The sequence below is a fragment of the Bombina bombina genome, chromosome 2 (genome assembly GCF_027579735.1).
Source record: "Bombina bombina isolate aBomBom1 chromosome 2, aBomBom1.pri, whole genome shotgun sequence".
Classification (NCBI taxonomy): domain Eukaryota; kingdom Metazoa; phylum Chordata; class Amphibia; order Anura; family Bombinatoridae; genus Bombina; species Bombina bombina.
In genome coordinates this window covers 260,519,784-260,533,830 of record NC_069500.1, presented here as the reverse complement: position 1 = coordinate 260,533,830, position 14,047 = coordinate 260,519,784, and the positions used below count along the sequence as shown (strand labels likewise).

Sequence of the window (14,047 nt, the reverse complement as noted above, 5' to 3'; positions counted from 1 at the left end):
AATATTAATATATTCCTCAAATAAATTTGAATATAAATTTTTGAAAAGGAAAAACAAAAGTAGAAATGTTGTATTCTTCGAAAAAAATGCACATCTTCAGTGGTTTTAGGTCAATAAACAAATAAAACTTGTAATTATGTCATTTAATTGTGAGTCTTCCAATTCTGACAAATGGAAGTGCTCACTGCAGACATCACAAGCCTAATACTGCCACATATCTGTTACTGATTGGCCTCAGCAGAGGTAGTAAGATAAGGAACTGCAAAATGATGAATTTTTAAATGACAGTGGCGAAATTTGTCTGCTCATTAACAACCAAATTGGCTCCTCCAAATGAGGCAAGTGTTAGGGGAGTTTGGCCACTGAAAAAGAATTGCAGCAAATATAGTGTTAATCATGTCTGAAACCTTCATACTGAGCTGATATGTTAATATGTTTAAAGATGACCTAAAAGTCTTGTGACGTAATGTGTTTTTTGTCCCTCTAACCTTCAGTATAATAGGGAAGGCGCTACATAACATACTATTTACTTTTTAGTGTTCTTCCCAGGGATTTTTAATGGGTGGGTTTACTAACCACCTGGGTACAATTTTAACTAATATTAATCTTAAATTAGCTAATAATAATGTTCAGTGTTTTATTGCACACATTATCATTAGTTTATGCAATACATTTTTGCTTTGGATAGCAGAACATGTTATATTAGAAAGTATCCAACTGCCCACACCCGGCTACTTTATAAAGCCACCTGACTGCCAGCATTTTCTGTGGAGAACATTGTTTTTTGTTCTTTGTGGTGCACTAAACATTACAAAACATTATATATGAAGGTTAAATGTCATACCTGTAGTTCTGCAGCACACGTTTGTCCTTGTCCTGCTGTTTGCATAATCACAAGGTAGAAATTGCTTATCTTTTGTCCTCATATTTTGCGACTTACATAACAGACTTTTCCTCTCTTTGGAAAGGATTGTATAATATACAGCTGCCTCATCGTTTTATGAAAGAGAATGGGTTGTGGTCTTTATTTTCTGCAAAATAAAAATTAGACTATTTTCCACACAAAAACAAAAGTTGAGGTTTTCAATGCATTCTAAACTATTTTAAAGTCCCATATCTCTTTATTAAGATTAAACTGGCTGTGCTATGCAAAGATATACATATCTTATTTTCTTTTTTTATGACCCATAATCTGTTGGCGCTCTACAAATAACCGATAATAATAATACTTGGAATGTGAGCTCTTTTTGGAGCTAGGCCTAGGAATCATTGTTTGTTTATTTGTATTGTATTTGCTGCAGGGCATAGAGTCATATTATGCTATATTAATACTTAAAGGGACAATTAACTATAACATGTATTCCAAATTACTTGTTATACCTACTCCAGAGTATTAAATGTATGAGAAATTGTTCCTTCGTGTTTAGTTTTGTATTTGAAATAGCAGTTTTTTCTCATTAAACCCATCACCTGTTGTTCTTAAGGACATGCCTATAAAATAAGCTGAATCTACAGGTAAAGCAGTCCTGCTAATGTTATCTATGGGCTAGATTTATCAAGCTGAGGCGGACAGGGGCGCATATACGCACCCCTGTCCGCTGCAGCTCGCCTCTGGCGGGGTTAATTTCCCCAGACGAATTTACCATTGCACACGAGAGCTATTTTGCTCTTGCGTGTAATCCTGCGCTAATCAGCGCGGGCACGCGCGGGCCGGAGCTGTCAATCTCCCCGGTCGGACTAGATCGCAGAGATTGAATTTCGCCACCTTAGATGTGGCGAAAGGTTAGGAAAGCAGCGGTCTGATGACCGCTGCTTGTTAAATACGGCGAACAGGTTCTCTTGTGATAACCTGCATCTGTAGTGGCTCAAAGGCTGGTGAAAGCCTTTTATAAATTGACCCCTATGTCTATATATAGTTAAGTAGTGAAATGTTTGCTTATGGCTGGGCACAACCAGCTATTTCATAAACAGTAAACTCTGTCTCCTACCCCTACCTGGAGATTAATTAGAGCTCTTGTCTCCTGTTTACAAAGCTTTTTTTTTTACAGAGAATATGTTGTGGTTTCTACAGGCAAAATCAGCTATTTCAAATATCAAAATAAAGATAAATTAACTATTTTCAAACAATTAACTTCACTTCAGCTGGTAAAATAGACCTTTGGGAACACATTAAAGGAGAGACAATAGTAGAGTACCCCTTTAATATTAGATATTAAATATTAGAGTATCCCTTTTAATAAATAACATCAGTAATAAAACATATCTTAGACAACATTGTGTAAACTATATTTTTTAAGATATTGTGTAATACCATTTGAACATTTTTCTTTCTGTTTAAGTTGATCAAAGAAGGAATCTAATCCTATTCTGATTATTGAAGTTGGACTCGCTGCAAGTTTATAAATTAACTTTCAGTCTGTGTCCCAAAACCTGGTGCCATCGCCAAGAAGTGGATCAAGGTTAAACAGAACAGCCCCTGTCAATCAAAAATCTGTTTTACATAGAACTTTTCTACTCCTAAAAAAATGTTTTTCTTTCTGTTTGGCATTTTATTTGAAAGAGAGCATACATTTCTATTCAAACACAGAGAATTCAATCTGATTTGCGAAACCCCTGTAGAGAACACACTAGCTCTAGAGATACCATTTTTTTCGCTTTCTTTTCATTTCTCCAGGGCTCTACGTTAGATTGCTTTCCAAGAGTGGTCATGCCCCTATATTCATGCTGAGCTTGATTGCAGTCCCATGCTTCATTCTCAGCAAATGTTGCCCATAGGCACAGACACACAAAGATATACCAACAAAATTACACAGAAGGCCTCATGCAGCCTAAGGCAGATGAGGCCCAATGAAAATACAAAACACAGGCTTATTAAATAGCTTCCAAAAAAAGAAGGTAGAAACAGAATGCCGTAATGAAAATATTTCCAGATGAGCTAAAGGTCCGTAGAAAAAAGGTCTTACTATAGTGGCATAAAGAGGTTTTATTTAGGTTAAAACACAGTAATCTGGTGGGGATTATCAGTTTTTAATTTAATTACTCGCGGAACATCTTTGCAAACTGATGCCAGACATTTTTTAATTGTTATCTGTTTGAAGGTTAAACTGTCATATGGTTTAGAATTCTCAGACCACTTGGCAAACACTAAAAATAAATGAATGCGAATTTGGGATAATTTTCTTAATATCATCAATATTCTGCCAATAAGTATATGGTACTTTTAAGTGGATAACATAATTTAGACACCAACATTTTGACAATCACAAAAGTTGCAAAATGAGTTTCAGGTGTAAGCTATTACAAAATAAAAAAATATGACAGGTCTGGGGTTTAATCTCCGCTAACATTATCGTAAAGTTTAATTTATACAATAATCATTTCAGGGAAAATATACGCCTAGATTTAGAGTTTTGCGGCCAAAGGGGTGCGTTAGCTACGCATGCTTTTTTTCCCACGCACCTTTTAAATACCGCTGGTATTTAGAGTTCACAGAATGGCTGGGTTTTCAGTGCGTTAGGCTCCAAAAAGGGAGTGTAGAGCATAATTTAACGCCACTGCAACTCTAGATACCAGCGGTGCTTACGGATGCGGCCAGCTTCAAAAACGTGCTCGTGCACGATTCCCCCATAGGAAACAATGGGGCTGTTTGAGCTGAAAAAAAACCTAACACCTGCAAAAAAGCCGCGTTCTGCTCCTAACGCAGCCCCATTGTTTTCTATGGGGAAACACTTCCTAAGTCTGCACCTTACACTCCAACATGTACCCCGAGTCTAAACACCCCTAACCTTACACTTATTAACCCCTATTCTGCCGCCCCCACTATCGCTGACCCCTGCATATTATTATTAACCCCTAATCTGCCGCTCCGTACACCACCGCCACCTACATTATAGCTATGTACCCCTAATCTGCTGCCCCTAACACCGCCGACCCCTATATTATATTTATTAACCCCTAATCTGCCCTCCTCAACGTCGCCTCCACCTGCCTACACTTATTAACCCCTAATCTGCTGAGCGGACCGCATCGCTACTATAATAAAGTTATTAACCCCTAATCCGCCTCACTCCCGCCTCAATAACCCTATAATAAATAGTATTAACCCCTAATCTGCCCTCCCTAATATCACCGACACCTAACTTCAATTATTAACCCCTAATCTGCCGACCAAATCTCGCCGCTACTGTAATAAATGGATTAACCCCTAAAGCTAAGTCTAACCCTAACACTAACACCCCCCTAAATTAAATATAATTTAAATCTAACAAAATAAATTAACTCTTATTAAATAAATTATTCCTATTTAAAGCTAAATACTTACCTGTAAAATAAACCCTAATATAGCTACAATATATATTATAATTATATTATAGGTATTTTAGGATTTATATTTATTTTACAGGTAACTTTGTATTTATTTTAACCAGGTACAATAGCTATTAAATAGTTAAGAACTATTTAATAGCTAAAATAGTTAAAATAATTACAAAATTACCTGTAAAATAAATCCTAACCTAAGTTACAATTAAACCTAACACTACACTATCAATAAATAAATTAAATAAAATACCTCCAATTACCTACAATTAAACCTAATACTACACTATCAATACATTAATTAAATACAATACCTACAAATAACTACAATTAAATAAACTAACTAAAGTTCAAAAAATAAAAAAGAACTAAGTTACAAAAATAAAAAAATATTTACAAACATTAGAAAAATATTACAACAATTTTAAACTAATTACACCTACTCTAAGCCCCCTAATAAAATAACAAAGCCCCCCAAAATAAAAAAAATGCCCTACCCTATTCTAAATTGAAAAAGTTCAAAGCTCTTTTACCTTACCAGCCCTTAAAAGGACCTTTTGTGGGGCATGCCCCAAAGAACTCCGCTCTTTTGCCTGTAAAAAAAAACATGCAATACCCCCCCCCCAACATTACAACCCACCACCCACATACCCCTAATCTAACCCAAACCCCCCTTAAATAAACACCTAACACTAAGCCCCTGAAGATCTTCCTACCTTATCTTCACCTCGCCGGGTATCACCGATCGGTCCTGGCTCCGAAATCTTCATCCAACCCAAGCGGGGGCGGGCGATCCATAATCCTGCGGCTGAAGAGGTCCAGAAGAGGCTCCAAAGTCTTCATCCTATCCGGGAAGAAGAGGTGATCCAGACCGGCAACCATCTTGATCCAAGCGTCATCTTCTATCGTCATCCGATGAGGAACGGCTCCATCGTGAAGACCTCCAGCGTGGATCAATCTTCTTCCTCCGACGTCCAACTGAAGAATGACGGTTCCTTTAATGGACGTCATCCAAGATGGCGTCCCTCGAATTCCGATTGGCTGATAGGATTCTATCAGCCAATCGGAATTAAGGTAGGAAAATTCTGATTGGCTGATGGAATCAGCCAATCAGAATCAAGTTCAATCCGATTGGCTGATCCGATCAGCCAATCAGATTGAGCTCGCATTCTATTGGCTGTTCTGATTAGCCAATCAGAATCAAGTTCAATCCGATTGGCTGATCCGATCAGCCAATCAGATTGAGCTCGCATTCTATTGGCTGTTCTGATCAGCCAATAGAATGCGAGCTCAATCTGATTGGCTGAGTACCCATTTTTTTAATTCATTAACTCACATTTGTCAAGACAATACTAGGCCATATAGGCACCTTTGTCCCTTTGTGTTGTTCATCTAGACACCACATCCACAACGGAATTGGTCTCCTGGGTGACTAATAGAAATCCCAGACTGCCACTAACACTGCACTAATTGAGGTGCTTCTCCAAATGTGAGTGTATATTGATTATCCACACATATCTTCATTCTGGACCAGACAATATTGGGCCATGTGGCGCTTCTGTCTCTTCTTGTCCAATCAGAATCAAGTTCAATCCGATTGGCTGATCCGATCAGCCAATCAGATTGAGCTCGCATTCTATTGGCTGTTCTGATCAGCCAATCAGAATCAAGTTCAATCCGATTGGCTGATCCGATCAGCCAATCAGATTGAGCTCGCATTCTATTGGCTGTTCTGATCAGCCAATAGAATGCGAGCTCAATCTGATTGGCTGATCGGATCAGCCAATCGGATTGAACTTGATTCTGATTGGCTGATTCCATCAGCCAATCAGAATTTTCCTACCTTAATTCCGATTGGCTGATAGAATCCTATCAGCCAATCGGAATTCGAGGGACGCCATTTTGGATGACGTCCCTTAAAGGAACCGTCATTCTTCAGTTGGACGTCGGAGGAAGAAGATTGATCTGCGCTGGAGGTCTTCACGATGGAGCCGTTCCTCATCGGATGAAGATAGAAGATGCCGCTTGGATCAAGATGGTTGCCGGTCTGGATCGCCTCTTCTTCCCGGATAGGATGAAGACTTTGGAGCCTCTTCTGGACCTCTTCAGCCGCAGGATTATGGATCGCCAGCCCCCGCTTGGGTTGGATGAAGATTTCGGAGCCAGGACCGATCGGTGATACCCGGCGAGGTGAAGATAAGGTAGGAAGATCTTCAGGGGCTTAGTGTTAGGTTTATTTAAGGGGGGTTTGGGTTAGATTAGGGGTATGTGAGTGGTGGGTTGTAATGTTGGGGGGGGTATTGCATTTTTTTTTTACAGGCAAAAGAGCTGAGTTCTTTGGGGCATGCCCCACAAAAGGTCCTTTTAAGGGCTGGTAAGGTAAAAGAGCTTTGAACTTTTTTAATTTAGAATATGGTAGGGCATTTTTTTATTTTGGGGGGCTTTGTTATTTTATTAGGGGGCTTAGATTAGGTGTAATTAGTTTAAAATTGTTGTAATATTTTTCTAATGTTTGTAAATATTTTTTTATTTTTTGTAACTTAGTTCTTTTTTATTTTTTGTACTTTAGTTAGTTTATTTAATTGTAGTTATTTGTAGGTATTGTATTTAATTAATGTATTGATAGTGTAGTGTTAGGTATAATTGTAGGTAATTGGAGGTATTTTATTTAACTTAATTATTGATAGTGTAGTGTTAGGTTTAATTGTAACTTAGGTTAGGATATATTTTACAGGTAATTTTGTAATTATTTTAACTATTTTAGCTATTAAATAGTTCTTAACTATTTAATAGCTATTGTACCTGGTTAAAATAAATACAAAGTTACCTGTAAAATATATATAAATCCTAAAATAGCTATAATATAATTATAATATATATTGTAGCTATATTAGGGTTTATTTTACAGGTAAGTATTTAGCTTTAAATAGGAATAATTTATTTAATAAGAGTTAATTTATTTCGTTAGATTTAAATTATATTTAATTTAGGGGGGTGTTAGTGTTAGGGTTAGACTTAGCTTTAGGGGTTAATCCATTTATTACAGTAGCGGCGAGATTCGGTCGGCAGATTAGGGGTTAATAATTGAAGTTAGGTGTCGGTGATGTTAGGGAGGGCAGATTAGGGGTTAATACTATTTATTATAGGGTTATTGAGGCGGGAGTGAGGCGGATTAGGGGTTAATAACTTTATTATAGTAGCGGTGCGGTCCGCTCGGCAGATTAGGGGTTAATAAGTGTAGGCAGGTGGAGGCGACGTTGAGGGGGGCAGATTAGGGGTTAATAAATATAATATAGGGGTCGGCGGTGTTAGGGGCAGCAGATTAGGGGTACATAGCTATAATGTAGGTGGCGGTGGTGTACGGAGCGGCAGATTAGGGGTTAATAAGTGTAGGTAGGTGGAGGCGACGTTGGGGGCGGCAGATTAGGGGTTAATAAATATAACATAGGGGTCGGCGGTGTTAGGGGCAGCAGATTAGGGGTACATAGGGATAACGTAGTTGGCGGCAGTGTACGGAGCGGAAGATTAGGGGTTAAAAAATTTAAATATAGTGGCAGCGATGTGGGGGGACCTCGGTTTAGGGGTACATAGGTAGTTTATGGGTGTTAGTGTACTTTAGAGCACAGTAGTTAAGAGCTTTATAAACCGGCGTTATCCCAGAAAGCTCTTAACTACTGACTTTTTTCTGCGGCTGGAGTTTTGTCGTTAGATTTTTAACGCTCACTTCAGCCACGACTCTAAATACCGGTGTTAGAAAGATCCCATTGAAAAGATAGGATACGCAATTGACGTAAGGGGATCTGCGGTATGGAAAAGTCGCGGCTGGAAAGTGAGCGTTAGACCCTTTAATGACTGACTCTAAATACCAGCGGTAGCCCAAAACCAGCGTTAGGAGCCTCTAACGCTGGTTTTGACGGCTACCGCCCAACTCTAAATCTAGGCCAAAGTAAATATTTTTTGTATAAAATAATGTATTTTTAATGAGTTCCCATTTTTTTCAGCCTATTGAATTCCTCTTTGTTAAAACCATCTATAGCACACACACACACGCACACACACACGCACACACATACACACACACACACACACACACACACACACACACACATATATATATATATATATATATATATATATATATATATACACCATTTACCTGTAGCTCAGTCCAATTTAAGTAACTAGCATGAGAGGAAACAAATACCATTGAGAATTAGCTTTATTTGTTAATCCAGACTTCTTTAGTATGATCTTATATTATAAAAGCATTCAGAAGTAAAGTGTAAGAGGTGAAGCATACTTTCATTGTATCCATTTAAAGAATTATCTAAGAATCTTCTAGCCAATTGTTTGTGAGTTACTTTGAGTATGTAGCAATTGCTTGATTGTTAGTCATTTTTTTCTGGTTTCTGGTTCGTGTTTGATACTCTCTTAACTCCCAAAATTCCATACTGGGTTATTACCACCGGGAGGTTCTGGCTTGGAGATGCAAAGCAGAGAGCTGTGTTGATCGAGTGGTGAAGTCAGAAAGTGCCTTAGTGAGGTCTGGCTCATCTAGGGCAAAATTGGACTGCCAATATGTGGGATTTGGGGTTAATGTTAGGGACATGAGTGTCCCAGAATGTGGAATCTACCAGGTTTAATTCACAGATAATCCTGGGACCAAAATAGTAAACCCAAATAATAGTATGACATTACCATCTGTTCTGTATTTCTAGGGATTGTTGTGGGTTAGGAAATCCGTACTCATTTTATATTTTCACCATATGTGATGGTACTTCAGCTCCAGATAGCCATACACTGCTGTATGTGACATTTATAAAGCTTTTGCTGCTTCTTTGAATTATCTGTGATTTGATACTTCATAATGTTTAGTACTGCCTGATAAATTGTATTCAATGTTCAACTTGTTTCTCTTGTTCATAGCTTTTTATGCAGGATCTTACATATCTGATTACATATCTACAAACATTTTAAAATAAAATCCCTGTACTAGGTGTAAGGGATTTGAGCTGAATGTTTAGAGGAATCTGGGAATACAGGCGCTGGAGCTTTGTGTTTTGGAAAACAGGATTCTGTAATCTTGGGGCAGTCTTGGCTGTGTTTAGGTGATTAGGACACGTGGCCATTATTGGGAGAATCATGGATACAAATAGAAGTGCAAACAGTGGTACAGAACTGAAAACAGAATATTCCAAAAACTTTTGGAATGAATGGACATTCTGTGATTACAGAGAGAGACAATTATCACTGTTTGCTGATGTATAAGGCCGATATGCAGGGAAGCATGATGTCCAGAGATAAATTCACCTTGGTCCATATTTCTGCTGCTTATATAAACATTTTAATAATTCTTTTGCCTTATTCACCCCTGAGAATGTTACAAAACCTGCTCAATTCATGCTACCTTAATAAGCATCATAGCTGCCCAAACATTATTGCTTCTATTTATAACAATAAATGCTAAGATAATGCTGAGGGTTTAACTGTGGCAGAAAACATATATATAATTTTTTGTGTGTGTGTTTATTTGTATATTATTTAAAAAATATAAACTTATTTCAGCAGAGAACACAGTCATATTCAGATAAATAGCACACACATATCTTTATAATATAAACCTTTCTAGTAATGGCACAACTCTGCTTCCAAACTACATGGCTATGTCCACAAAATACCCTGACACACACACACATACACATATACAGACACACACTCACATACACACACACATACGCGCACATATACACACACACATATACAGACACACACACACATACACACTCACTCACATATAGAAACACACATATACACACACACTCACACACATACACACTCACACCCATATACACACACACACTCACACACATACACACTCACACCCATATACACACACACACTCGCACACATATACACGCATATACACACATACTCACAGACATATATACGCACATACACACACATAGACACACATATACACACTCACACACATATACACACATTCACATATACACGCACACATACACACACACTCACTTATACTCACACAAACACACATACATACACACTCACACACACACACACATATACACACACACACACACACATATATATATATATACATACACACACATATACACACATATACACACTCACACATACACACACATATACACACACTCACGCAAACACATATACACATACTCACATATACACACACACACACATCCATTCTACACAGTCATGCACACAGTTCATCCTTACTGTACTCCAGTCTAATGCGTTATTAGTCTTCCCTGTGCTCAGTGCCAACATTTAACGAATGCCAGAGAGATTTTACCTGCAAATTGATTTTTAAATAAACATATTTCTTTTTTCGATGTTTAAATATACTCTTTTAAAGAATTGCAGAAAATTATGGACTCAATTGCCAGTATAAATTGTGTTGATTTTGAGGATTTGTATAATTCAACTCTATTAAATTCTGCCTATAGAAGCCACTCTTTGCACTTTCTTTATTATGAAAACTGTGCTTGTCTACTGCGCTTCTGACACAGAGGTACAACTTTCATTGCTTAGTAAATTGTTTTCGAAGCAGAAAGTACAGTAGACTGAAAATTAATTTGCATCCCTCAGAGACTCTATAAGCGTTACTAGCAAGAAGTAAACATTGTAACACACAGCATACAACATTAAGTCTATACATTGCAACATACAAACTAATAGAAGTAATCCCTGCAGCCTCATGATGGGTTTCAGACAGTCCCTGCCCTTCTCCATATGTTTTTATTCACTTATAATACCATACATAGAGCATATTCTACTAATTTAAAGGCATCAGATACAAAAGTTGAGTAAGCTTGAAAATTAAATTTAAACCTAAAACCTACATAACATTTTTATGTGGTGCTATGACTCATTGTCATTTCATACATAGTGTTTCAAGGTATGGTGGTTTGTGGTCCATTTATTGCATAGAATACATTTAATTTCTGCTACAAAAACAAAGTCAGTCAGACAAATAATGTATTTATTTGGGGAAAAGGTGTTATGAATTGTTAAGAGCAATCAGGGTAAAGTTATGAATCTGATAATGCCATTAAAGGAACACTAAAGTTATAATTAAACTTCCATGATTCAAATAGAGCACACAATTTTAAATAAATTTTCCAATTCACTTCCATTATCAAAATGTGCCCAATGTTTTTATATGTACACTTTCTAAGACACCTGCTCCTACGGTTCCTGATACCAATGCCCTGTTTATACATATATAGATTTTGTGATTGGCTGATTGCTGTCACATGATGTAAGAGAAACTTTCCAATTCACTTCCATTATCAAAATGTGCCCAATGTTTTTATATGTACACTTTCTAAGACACCTGCTCCTACGGTTCCTGATACCAATTCCCTGTTTATACATATATACATTTTGTGATTGGCTGATTGCTGTCACATGATGTAAGAGAAAGGAAAATGAAACTAACTGAAATTTGTCAGAAAAAAAATATACTTGAAATTTGTTTGAAACTTAGACTCTTTTTATTATGCATTGCCACAAGCCCCATTCGTCTCTTTTCGGAGCTGCAAATATTCTTGTGAAAGTGCAACACACTGACATATGTGCAAATCCAAATACGGAACGAAAAAAAATGAATGAACATACCTATTATGTAACTCTATTGTATTTAACGGTCCTTTAATTTACTCAGGTAAATTCATTTATGCTTTTTTTGATGATGAAACAATGGGCATGTATGTAAGCAATTAAAATGAAATAAGAAAATTCAAGACAATGCCAGACTGTATTTAAAATAAAAATCTATACACTTTCATTAGTTTCCTAAAATTTACTACTGTAACTGTAATATTATTTTCTGCTGTAGAATAAATAAGCTGGCATTGTTAGTGAGGAAAAGATGTGAAATGAATCACGCTTATGTGAGTTTGTCAATACAATATTAGTCATACGTGCAAATCATTTTGATAAATTGCTTCACAATTAATATATTCTAATTTTCTCCCTGTTGAAATTGTGCTATTAATTTGCATATATTAAGTGATGTTTATCAAAAAGTTATTAAACACTTTGGAATAAATTAGAAATGAAGCAGTAACAATCTTTATTTCACAGTAGTCAGAAACTGCCCTTTAATCTGGTAAAAATATATGTTTTGTTGTTTTTTTGGTTGGAACATAAAGTTCAGTTGGCAAATGTTGGCCCTTCTTTTTTAACTAGACTGACTTGCAGATAAGTTTACTGCTTTTTAAAATGACAGAAACACTGTGTAATTGCAAGACTATTGTGTAGTGTTGTAATAATGTAACATGTCAACTTTCTGAACACGTTAACACCGTGTTTGATTTAATTTTTCAATGGTCAAACTCGCCCACCACTTTCCTTGTTTGAAAGCTCCGATCTTGACTTGTTACTGGTGTAGACAAAGCTTTTTTTAGTAAAAGTTTTAGCATTGTTTCTCAGTATCTCATCATCTCTGCTGAGTCCAGTTTGGGGCATATATGTGGTTAGGCTTGTGGAGTCTGCAGTGTGCACTTTCAGTTCTCAGATTCGTGAAACTTATAATTTTCATAGTTACATTTCAGGAAAAGTTGTGTTTTCTAGGCATAAATACCTAGTTTGTATTTTAATTTAAAAGTGTTTAATGTTGCTTTATACTCATAGAAGCTCCAAATGTGTCAGAAAATTATGGGTAACGGTTCTCCATGTTAAATCAAATGTGTATTTGATTAAGGTTGTTTTTTTTTTAACTCATTCTCTATACCTGAGTGCAACTATTTTCTTCAGTTGATTTTATGTGCAGCATGGTTCTACTGCTTCTTAGTGCACCCTCTATCTATCATGTAGTTAGACGCCTAGATTTAGAGTTCTGCGGCCAAAGGGGTGCGTTAGCTACGCGTGCTTTTTTCTGGCCGCACCTTTTAAATACTGCTGGTATTTAGAGTTCACAGAATGGCTGCGTTAGGCTCCAAAAAAGGAGCGTATAGCATATTTACCGCAACTTCAACTCTTGATACCAGCGGTGCTTACGGACGCGGCCAGCTTCAAAACGTGCTCGTGCACGATTCCCCCATAGAAAACAATGGGGCTGTTTGAGCTGAAAAAAAACCTAACACCTGCAAAAAAGCCGCGTTCAGCTCCTAACGCAGCCCCATTGTTTTCTATGGGGAAACACTTCCTACGTCTGCACCTAACACTCTAACATGTACCCCGAGTCTAAACACCCCTAACCTTACACTTATTAACCCCTAATCTGCTGCCCCGCTATCGCTGACCCCTGCATATTATTTTTAACCCCTAATCTGCCGCTCCGTACACCCCCGCCACCTACATTATCCCTATGTACCCCTAATCTGCTGCCCTAACATTGCCGACCCCTATATTATATTTATTAACCCCTAATCTGCCGCCCCCAACGTCGCCTCCACCTAACTACACTTATTAACCCCTAATCTGTCGACCGGACCTGAGCGCTACTATAATAAATGTATTAACCCCTAATCCGCCTCACTCCCGCCTCAATAACCCTATAATAAATAGTATTAACCCCTAATCTGCCCTCCCTAACATTGCCGACACCTAACTTCAAATATTAACCCCTAATCTGCCGACTGGAGCTCACCGCTACTCTAATAAATTTATTAACCCCTAAAGCTAAGTCTAACTTTAACCCTAACACCCCCCTAAATTAAATATAATTTAAATCTAA

General features: G+C 37.3%; 1 protein-coding gene across 1 annotated transcript in view; it reads left to right on the top strand.

The window, feature by feature from the left end:
* The window catches only part of FBXL17 (F-box and leucine rich repeat protein 17), a 1,296,987-nt gene that overhangs the window by 1,119,923 nt on the left and 163,017 nt on the right, over positions 1 to 14,047 (top strand). The window lies entirely within an intron of this gene.